Source organism: Rhinopithecus roxellana, chromosome 1 (assembly GCF_007565055.1).
Source record: "Rhinopithecus roxellana isolate Shanxi Qingling chromosome 1, ASM756505v1, whole genome shotgun sequence".
NCBI lineage: Eukaryota > Metazoa > Chordata > Mammalia > Primates > Cercopithecidae > Rhinopithecus > Rhinopithecus roxellana.
In genome coordinates this window covers 186,685,680-186,696,667 of record NC_044549.1, presented here as the reverse complement: position 1 = coordinate 186,696,667, position 10,988 = coordinate 186,685,680, and positions in this window count along the sequence as shown.

Below are 10,988 nucleotides of genomic sequence, written 5' to 3'. Positions count from 1 at the left end.
GAGGACCCCAGACTACACAGGAGGCCTCCTGGGTCTCATTCACTGGGCTAACTGCTGGGTTGTCCTGGCCTCGACTTCTCAGATGGAGCTGGGAAAGGCAGCTGGAGGAACAGAACTGGAGGTGGTGTCCAAGGCCACAGCTCAGGCTGCCCCTGGAGGAGGCCCAGAGCAGACACTCTGGAAAATGACTGTCACTGAAGTTCAAAATGCTGCTGTTGAGTCATGCAGAGGAAGTTGATCTGCATTCAGCTCACTCGGAAGAAGGCAGGGATGTGGGAGATGCATTGAAAGATTCTCCTCAAACAAAGTTAAAATTAAAAAGGGGCGGGGCAGCTAGCTGGGACTAGCTCAGTCCTCAGTGTGGCGGGGTTGCTGGTGAATGGAGCATGGGCTTCCAAGTCAGAATTCGGTGCACATGCAGGCTCAGTCACTTCTGGCTGTCCCTGGACCTCAGTTTCCCTTTCTGTAAAACAAGCATCACATCACCTACCTCACAGGGAAGCCATTAGGTAATATGCAGAAATAGCAGGATGCCTGGTTTAGAGTAAGTACTCAACAAAACATTAGCTGATAACTAGTTATTGTTGTGCATTTATTTACTGTATGCCAAGTCCTCTGTTGAATGTGTAATGTGGGTTACCTAATTCAGGGTTCTTGAAGTGTGGTCCCAGGCTAGTACTATCACATTAACTGGAAACTTGTAAGAAATGCAATTTCTCAGGCCCCAGACCCGCTAAATCATAAAAGCCTATGTTTTAACTCCCAGGTAATTATGATGATGATGATTGCTAGGTTGAGAACCATCAGCTAATTTATAGTTCTTAGTACCATTATTATAGAACAAGGTGAAAATTTTATTCTTACTGATTTGTTTTTCTAAGACCACCAGAGCGGGCACAAAAGAACCAGCGAGTAGGCAAGGGTAGGAGCAAAACTGCAAATTTATTTTGGTCACCTAGCTTCAGGGAAGTAGGTGGGTAGGGAGAGGTCTGTCGGCCTCCAGCAAAGGAGGCCAAGAGAGTCGCCCGGTGAGCTCTTGGGCGGAGTTCCTGATACAGTCCCGACTGGGGGCTAGGAAGTCCATGCGGGGCGTCTGCCGGGAACGGCTTTTCTAGGATTCGGAGGGCAATAGGCGGGACACGGGCGTGTCAGGGGGCGTTCCGTAGGTGAGACCAGGTAAATCTTGGTCTCTTCAGATTGACGTCACCTGGCGCATGCCCAGTTGGTCTGCACCTTCCCGGGCTCCGGCTGCATTTTCGCACGCGTGGGAAAAGTTGGTGATGAAGAACCCGGAAGTGCGCCATCTTGCCTCCGTTCGTCCAAACAGTCCAACCTTTTATTGATAATAGTGATAAGGGGCGCCGTGGTCTGTCTGGCTACTTCCTGCTGTTAAGGGGCGTCATTAAGGTCGGGGCCTATGGTTGGTATTTGGACGTATGGATGAAGAATAAAATAAGGCACAGTATTAGTATAGGAATGAGGAATGGAAGCATTTGTTGGAATATGGACAAAACCCAGAAGGATAGTCCTGGCAAGGCTGGGGAGTATGAGATAGTTAAGAAAATTTAGTAAGTTTGAGGTGAGTGGGGGAAAGTTGAACTGATTTCTCGGCCTAGTAAGGGGGTAGGGCATGAGGGTATAATGAGGAATGAGTGCACAAAGTAGTTGTTGGCCAGGCAGCAATTAAGGAGTGGAGATTTTGTGGAGTGGATGGCTTTCCGCTTACTCCTACTACAGAGATATTGGATGGAAGGCTAGGTCCAGAGAAGGACGGCAAAACAGAATAGGTAGCCTCGCTGTCGATTAAAAAATTAATTCTTACCCGCTACCAGGAGAGTTACCCGCGGCTCGGCAAGGGTGATGGGGGTCCCTGAGTCTCGGCACCTTCAGTTGTCGTCGTCCAGATGTAGGAGCTGGAAGGAGCTCCCAGGATCCTGGGAAAGGGGGTCACGTGGAGACGCGGCACCTGTTCTCAGGGTGGGGCAATCAGACTTCCAGTGTCCTCCCTGCTGGCAAGCAGGGCAGGGGGTTGCTGGTGGACGAGGGTTAGGACATTCACTGGCCCAATGTCCTGATGCCTTGCACTTATAGCAAGGCTGCGTTGGGGCTCGGGGACCTTGCGGACACCTGTTGGCATAGTGTCCTGCCTTGCCGCACTTATAGCAGGCTCCTTTTGTAGCCTTGGAGTCTGCAGGGTGTGTGCTCTCTGGCCTGGGGTTACGACTGGACTGTAAAGCCGCCGCTAGGAGCTGTACCTTCTGTTCGAGGTGAGCCTGCCTCAGCCCTCTCCTCTCTGGAGTTATAGACCTTAAAGGCTAATTTAACTAGGTCTTGTATTGGTGTCTGAGGACCATCCTCTACCTTTTGAAGTTTTTAAGAATGTCAGGAGCTGATTGAGAAATGAAATAAGATGCCAAAATGGTGGCCCCTGTGGGGGAGGCCAGATCTAACCGGGTATATTGGGTTAGAACCTCAGTCAGTTTAGGGTAGAGGTTAGGATAACCTGGAGGTCATGCCAAGTTAAGTCATAGGCCTGACAAAGGTATCTAAATTCCTTTATGTATATGGTAGGATTAGCTGAGAAATCACCTAAACGCTTCTCAATTTTGGAAAGATTGGCCAGTGAAAAAGGGACATGTACTCTGACTACCCCCTCTGCCCCAGCTACCTCTCGCAAAGGTGCTAACACTGTAGGAGGGTGTGGGCAGAGATAGGGGACTCAAGACAGCCAGTTGGGGGCCCCGAAGGAGGCACGGGACCGAGCGGATTACTAGTAGATAAGGAGGAGGAAGGAGGAGTCTGGATGGGAGGAGGAGGAGGAGTCTGGGCAGGAAGAGAGGGGGTGGAGAGAGCGGGGAGAGAAGGAGGAGTATAGGGCAGATCGGGACGAGAGCGTAAGGCCCAAAAGCCTTGTATGTAATTAATTTCAGACCACTTGCCTAGCCGCTGGCAGAAATTGCTGAGGTCGATCACGCCACAGTGGAAAGGAAAATTAACCGCTTCCTCCTAAGGTCTTGTTCGAGCTGTAAGGTTTTTAAATTGGCTAGGAGGCACCCTAAGGGGGTGCTCTTTGGAAATTTGGACTGGGGGGGTTTCCCATTTGTTTCCTCTTTACTTACACAATGGACACAATGGAAATGGAAGTGGATCTCTGCCTGGCTTCAAAGCGTCCTTTGGAACCAGCAGAGACAGACTGGAGGCTCTTGGAGCCAAGGTGGAGATTACCTTCAGGCGGACGTCTCCGTCCTGAACGGGTCTCCCGAGCCACTTGGTGGCTCAAAAGTGGGCCTCGGACCTGCGCAGGATTTTTGGCTGAGGGAGGTAAAGAGGAGACAAGGGCACTTACCCCAGAGAGGCCGTGAGAGTGAGGGAAGCGGGTCTCAGGTCCTGGTCCGTCTGCAGCGTGGGAGCAGGAGGAGGTTCCTCAACCCCTAGAGGCCTGAGGAGGGGTCTCCTCCCGGGTTCGGCACCAACTGATTTGTTTTTCTAAGACCACCAGAGCAGGCACAAAAGAACCAGCGGGTAGGCAAGGGTAGGAGCAAAACTGCAAATTTGTTTTTGGTCACCTAGCTTCAGGGAAGAAGGTGAGCTCTCGGACGAAGTTCCTGCAGTCCCAACAGGAGTGGGGGACTAAGGAAGTTCGCGCCGTGCGTCTGCCGGGAGCGGCTTTTCTAGGAGTCGGAGGGCAATAGGCGGGACACGGGCGTGTTGGGGGGCGTTCCATAGGTGCGACCAGGTAAATCTTGGTCTCTTCAGATTGACGTCACCTGGCGCATGCCCGGTTGGTCTGCACCTTCCCGGGTGCCAGCTGCATTTTCGCGGGCGTGGGAAAAGTTGGTGATGAAGAACCCAGAAGTGCGCCATCTTGCCTCCGTTCGTACAAACACTTACCACTAAGGTGACCAATGGTCCTGGTTTGCTGGGGACTGTCCTGGATTTAGCAATGAATGACCAGTGTTTCAGGAAACTCCTCAGCAAACTGAAGGTTTTGGCCATCCTATTAAGAGCTGAAACCAAATTTCATTCTAGGAAGAGATTATGGGATTATGGCTAAAGAAAGAAAATGAGGTTTAGAGAATCTAAAGGGATGGGTGTTTAGCCCATTGGGTGGCTGGTGCTGGCGAAGACAGGTTGGTAGAGGGTCTGGCATGGGGTGAAGGCCAATTGAGAGGCCCTGATGGCAGAGGGACCATCCCTGGGACCCCCCAAGTCCCCCAGCAAAACTCAGGAATGGTTATTTTTTCAGGGACAGGGTATTGCTAGGTTGCCCAAGCTGGTCTCAAACTCCTGGGCTCAAGCAGTCCTCCTGCCTCAGCCTCCCTAGTAGCCGGGATTAGAGGTGCAAGCCACTGCACCTGGCTAGGAATGTTTATTGAGAGTGAGTTTTCTTTGTAGAAACTGAGGCAGGGGCTGAACGTCAGACTGAAATGGACAGAAGTGGAGGTCCCTGTGAGAACCTGACTTTCAAGAACTGTGTGAAGTCTTCAGTGGGCCTTGGGACGGCCACAAACCATAGGCTTGGGAACGGAGGATAGTTTGAGCCGACCTTATGTAGGTTTTAAGGCATGGAGGCCCCTGCTGAGATCTGTAATACTTATTATTCATTTGATAAATGTTCAGTATTAACTTTGTGTTACCAGGCCCTTCCCTGGGTCATAGATATAAAAATGGAAGAGATGTGGACAAATGAGATATCACAGTAGACTGTGACCAGAAAACTAACAAATCAAGCCAGGCTCTGATGGGTCCCACTTTAATGAAAACATAAGAATCCACTATGGTCAAGTGTCCATTTACACATCAAGGGCTGGGAAACTGGTCCTTTATAGGAGTGGCTTTATAGACAGTGGCTACTCCAGGCAGCTGTTTTTTTGATTAACCCGTGATCACTGAAAGGCACGGTATTCAGGAAATGAGATTAAAATGCAGCCCAGCTAGTGGTCTCAGCTCTGGCTGCACAGTAGAATCACCTGGGAAGCCTTAAAGTCTTGATGTCCGGGCCCCAACCGAGACCAATGGCACCAGACTCTTTGAAGGAGTGGTCCGGGCAGCAGAATTATTTTCCAGGCTCCCTGAGTGATTCTGTTATACAGTCTGAGTTGCGAACCACTGGTCTAGGTGGTTACAAATTCAAATTTGAGTCGATGGCATTTGCCTTCAAGTGCTTTTTTGACATCCCTCCCATCTCTCCTCTGCTCCCATTGTCCAGCTGGGCTCCCATCCTAGTGATGGGTTTCCAAGTAGTCCTGGAGCTACCACAGCACCCTGAATTTTCTCTGCTCTTCGCTGGTTTTGTACCAGGGTGTTGAGGGCCAGAGAGGCAGGGGGTGTTAACCACAGCAAGGGCGGAGAAGGGGGAGTCATGTGGGTTACACATTTAGTCATGCTGGGGAACTGGGAGGAGAAGGGCAGCCCAGCCGCCTCCCCTCCCTCAGGATGTCATGGGAGCAAGCTCAGAGATGTGTCTACCAAGTGAACCATTTAGAGCTGCTTAGAAGTTGTGGAGTGGGCCGGGCGTGGTGGCTCAAGCCTGTAATCCCAGCACTTTGGGAGGCCGAGACGGGCGGATCACGAGGTCAGGAGATCGAGACCATCCTGGCTAACATGGTGAAACCCCGTCTCTACGAAAAAATACAAAAAACTAGCCGGGCGAGGTGGCGGGCGCTTGTAGTCCCAGCTACTCGAGAGGCTGAGGCAGGAGAATGGCGTGAACCCGGGAGGCGGAGCTTGTAGTGAGCTGAGATCCAGCCACAGCACTCCAGCCTGGGCAACAGAGCGAGACTCCGTCTCAAAAAAAAAAAAAAGAAGTTGTGGAGTGGATGGATCTTCGCTCCTTTCATTTCTTCTTTCCACTCTCTAGGGCTGTGAAACTACCAGAAGGGCCTGAAGTCAAAAAAAAGAAGGTTCAAGAGGCTGGTTCATTTTCATGCCGGGTGACACTCAACAGTACAGTGAGAATCTGCTAAAACATGATTGTCTCCCCGGAAGAATATATATATATACACGGAATTTTGCATACGATTTCAGGGGTGTCAGCCATCCCACCTGTAACCCTATGGAGCCAAGGTTAACAACCCCTGTATGAGGTACCTGGGTCCTGTCAGAGGCATTTGAACCAGAGCAACTCCATCTTGAATAGGGGCTGGGTAAAATAAGGGTAAGACCTACTTTCCCAGACAGTTAAGGCATTCTAAGTCACAGGATGAGATAGGAGGTCGGCACAAGACACGGGTCATAAAGACTTTGCTGATAAAACAGGTTGCAATAAAGAAGCTGGCTAAAACCACGATGGCCACAAGAGTGACCTCTGGTCGTCCTCACTGCTGCACCCCCACCAGCGCCATGACAGTTTACAAATGCCATGGCAATGTCAGGAGGTTACCCTATATGGTCTAAAAAGGAAAGGCATGAATAATCTGCCCCTTGTTCCCTTGTTCAGCATATAATCAAGCCATAACCATAAAAATGGGCAACCAGCAGCCCTTGCTGCTGCTCTGCTTATGGAGTAGCCATTCTTTTATTCCTTTACTCTCTCATTTAACTAGCTTTCACTTTGCTCTATGGACTTGCCCTGAATTCTTTCTTGAGCAAGATCCAAGAACCCTCTTTTGGAGTCTGGATCAGAACCCCTTTCCGATAACAGTTCCAAACCTTGAGGGGTCCTCATGAATCAGATGAAGGAAGGAAGAAGTACCCAGACAACTTTGCCCAGAGAGCCAGCAGCTGTCTTGTAGATAAGAACCAGCCCAGCCGCAATTTACCTTCCTGTGGTAAGAACTTTTATTTTTACCTAAATTTATCTAATTAAGTGGTTCTCAAACTTTAAGGTGGAATAGAGTCTCCTGGGAAGGTTGTTCAACACAGATTGCTGTGCCTCACCTCAGAATTTCTGATTCATTAGGTCTGGGGTGGGATCAGATAACTTGCATTTCTAGCAAACTCCCCGGATACAGAAGCTGCTGGTCTGAGGGTCACATTTTGAGAGCCACTTATCCAGTGATTTCACCTCTGCTCATTAGCCCAGGCGCAGGGCTGATGACAGACTAGGAAGCTGGATTTGAGTCAGAGCTAATGGTTTAGCACATAATTGCCAGGATGTACATTCCACTGAAAGCATCTGTCAGTTCCTCGCTTGGTATAAACCCAGCTTTCCTTTATATTTAAATTTCCATATTAGCATGGTAATGAGCTATTTGGGATGACGTGGAAACCCAGCAGCTATGCTAAGTGAAAATCCAGCTTGCACAGAATAGCCCACCTTTCCGAGTGCTTAGGGACTCAGAGTCCCTAAGAGTTCTCGGCAGTTAGATTTTTTCTTGTTCTTTACATTTACCATAGTTGTGCACATTTTAACCAAAATGCAAGTGTTGGAGAAGCACACTGGGAGCCCACTTGCCTCTGTGTGAAAACTTCCCATAATTAAGGGAAGCTGACCATGGGCGGGCACTTGGAGCTCACTGCCTCCTCCTCGCTGGGCAGACTCTTGCAGCTGTTAAAGGCAGAGGAGTGACCTTTTTAGTCATCAAATGAATGCAGATGAAGCTTCCTCTGGTTGGATGAAGCTGAACCGGATCCTGAGGAATAGTGAGTCCAGGGCTGGATTTCATTTCGATGCCAGGCCTGATGTTCTGGGCCAGTGACTACTCAGTCTTCATTGCGCCCGCAACTCTCCTGGGATCTTGTTAAGATGCAGATCCTGACTCAGCAGGTTGGGACAGGGCCCAAAAGTCTGCATTTCCAGAAAGCTCCTGGGTGATGACAATGCTGACATCTGTGACACCTGGGAACTTCGGTTCACAGCCTCTTTAGAAGTGTGCGGAGATGAAAGTGGACTTTAAAATAGTCCTGGTATGGACCTGGGAATCTGGGATCCTTGAGAACGGGAAACCTTCGATCTTCAAAAGTGATGGAAGTAGTGGGCCCAAAATGTGGCTAAAATCTTCATCTGGTCAATGAACACCCTCTTCATCTACTGAGTACAAGGATTATGAGGGACCAAGATTTCTGGGAGCTCCTCCAGGTCAGAGCATTCCTCTTAATGCACAGATCCCCACAGCTCACCATCCTCCTGAGGCTGGGAACCCCTGTGTGGCACAGGTTTTAATGTTCTCTGCAGTCCTGATGTGGGGCTCAGGGTTCAGTGTGTGCTGCCTGAATGAATGGACATGTTCGACCATCCTTTTTTTGTGGCTAATAAACGTCAGCCCGTTACTAAGTGTTCAGTGGCATAGCCCACTCTGACACATCTTAAAAATTAGATGGAGGAGCCACCGGAGTGTGAGGTTTGAGCAGAGCAGAGACATAATTTGACTTCCATTTTACCAAAAATTTTCTGGCTGCTGTGTTGAGAATAAACTGCAAAACAACAAGAATGAAATAGGCATGAAAGATGGCAGCTCAGGGTATAATGCTAGCAGTGGAGGTGACAAGAAATGGGCAGATTCTGGATATATTTTGGAGTCAACAGATTTGTTGAGTGTGAGATGCAGGAGAAAGAGAGGAACGAAGGATAACTCCAAGGTTTTTGGCCCGCGTAACTGGAAGCATGGAGTTGCCATGAGCTGAGCTGGGGAAGGCTACATGTGATGCCGGTATGGGAGGGTGAAAATCAGGAATTCCGTTTTGGACTTGTTAACTTTGAGACTGGGTACCTGACACATCCAAGTGAGATATCAATTTGGCAGCTGGATATATGAGTGGGACTTGTGAGAGTTGCACGTTGGAGACGTACAACTGGAAGCCCACAGCAGATAAAGGCATCTAAGTCTCAAGACTTGATGAAGTCATCAAGAAAGTGAGTGTAGGTAGAGAAGAGGACCAAGTGCTAAGCTCTGGGGTGTTCCAAAGTTAACAGATTAGGTGGAAGATAAGGACTAAGAAAGAAGTGACCAGTGAAGGAGAAAAACTAAAAGATGGCAGCATCCTAGAAGCCAATGGAAGTCTCACGAGGAAGAGCGAGTGTTCAACTGTGTTACTGCTGCAGGGAGCTCAAGTATGAAAAGGCTGAGAACCAGTCTTTGAATTTAGCCAAATGGAGGCCATTGGTGACTTTGAGAATGGTGGTGGTGATGTAGTGGCAGCTGAAAGCTCACCTGGAGCAGTTTAAAGAGAAAGAAATGAGACGAATGCATGACAGTGAACATAGATTGCTTTTTTTTTTTTTTTTTTTTTTGAGACAGAGTCTTGCTTCGTCGCCCAGGCTGGAGTGCAGTGGCCGGATCTCAGCTCACTGCAAGCTCCGCCTCCCGGGTTCACGCCATTCTCCTGTCTCAGCCTCCCGAGTAGCTGGGACTACAGGCGCCCGCTACCTCGCCCGGCTAGTTTTTGTATTTTTTCGTAGAGACGGGGTTTCACCGTGTTAGCCAGGATGCTCGATCTCCTGACCTCGTGATCCGCCCGTCTCGGCCTCCCAAAGTGCTGGGATTACAGGATTGAGCCACCGCGCCCGGCCATAGATTGCTTTTAAGATGGTTTCTTGCTGGGCTGGGTGCGATGGCTCACGCCTGTAATCCCAGCACTTTGGGAGGCAGAGATAGGTGGATCATTTGAGGTCAGGAGTTCGAGACCAGCCTGGCCAACATGGTGAAACCCTGCATCTTAACTAAAAATACAAAAATTAGCTGGGTGTGGTGGTGTATGCGTGTAGTCCCAGCTACTTGGGAGGCTGAGGCAGGAGAATCGCTTGAACCTGGGAGATGGAGGTTGCAGTGAGCTGAGATCATCACACTGCACTCCAGCCTGGGCGACAGATCAAGACTCTGTCTCAAAAAAAAAAAAGGGGGGGGGGATGGTTTCTTACAAAAGAGAGCAGAGAATCAAGTGGTATCTGGCTGAAAAAGTGGGTCAAAAGAAGGTTTTGTTTTTCTTTAAAATGAGAAAGATCCAGTAGAGGGGGAAATTGGTGTTACAGAGGAGGGCTGAGGGGCCAGGACAATGCCTGGTATGTGCTAGTGCTCGAGGAAGCGGCTTGGCTTCAGCCAGGAGCATGGAGGGTTCATCACTAACAACTAAGAAGGTAGAGCAGGTGGGTGCAGATGCTGCAGAGTGGGCAGAGGGGGTGAAAGAAGTCTGTGGAAATTCTGTTCAGCTGTTTTCAACCTTCTCAGTGACGGAAGAAGTATCAACTGAGAGTGAGGGAGATTTGACACACACAGAGAAGGCAATGTGAAGATGGAGAAGTAAAAGATATGGAGATGCTGGCCTCCCAAACTGGAGTGATGGAGCCACATGCCAAGGAATCTTAGCAGCTACCGGAAACTGGGAGAGGTAAGGAGCAAAGGCCCTCCTGGCACCTTCATTTCAGGGCAGTGATACTGAGTTTTGATTTCTGGTCTCCAGAACTGTGAGAGAATACATTTCTCTTTTAAGCCACTAAGTTTGTGGTAATTTGTTACAATAGCCACATGAAACTAATATAGAACTAGAGGAGAAAGAACTGACTTACCAGTTCCTAAGACCCACTGCCTTGTTCACTACCATATACCCAGCACCCAGCCCAGCGCCTAGCATACAGTAGTGCCCAATAAATATTTGTGGAAAGAACGAATGGGCAGGAAGACAGGCCTGAGTGGTCCACTACATTGCCTCTCTCCCCACTCTGCAGTCTAGCCTTCTCTGCCTCCAGCCCAGAGGGCATGAGAAGCATCCTCCAGCACCCAGGTTTACATGTTTCAGCTAGAGTTGCCCATAAGAGCTACCCAGAGAGGGTTTTGGCTTGTATTCCCTGGAAAACGGAGCCTGAGAGGTTCAAGTTGGTCAAGTACCCGCCGTATTTAATCAACAAAGAAGTGAAATCACATTGTGCCAAAGACTGTAACCCCAAGGATGGGGGAAGAGGGCAGTTTCCATGAAAAGGAATGTCAGGCAGATAATCCAATAGGTGTCCTGGACAAAGAGCACCGTTTCTGGGCTCCTCACCACAGTCCTAGGTTAGCTTTAGTCCTCCAGCTACTTCGAGGTGCACATTATTGTCCCATTCACAGGCAGGG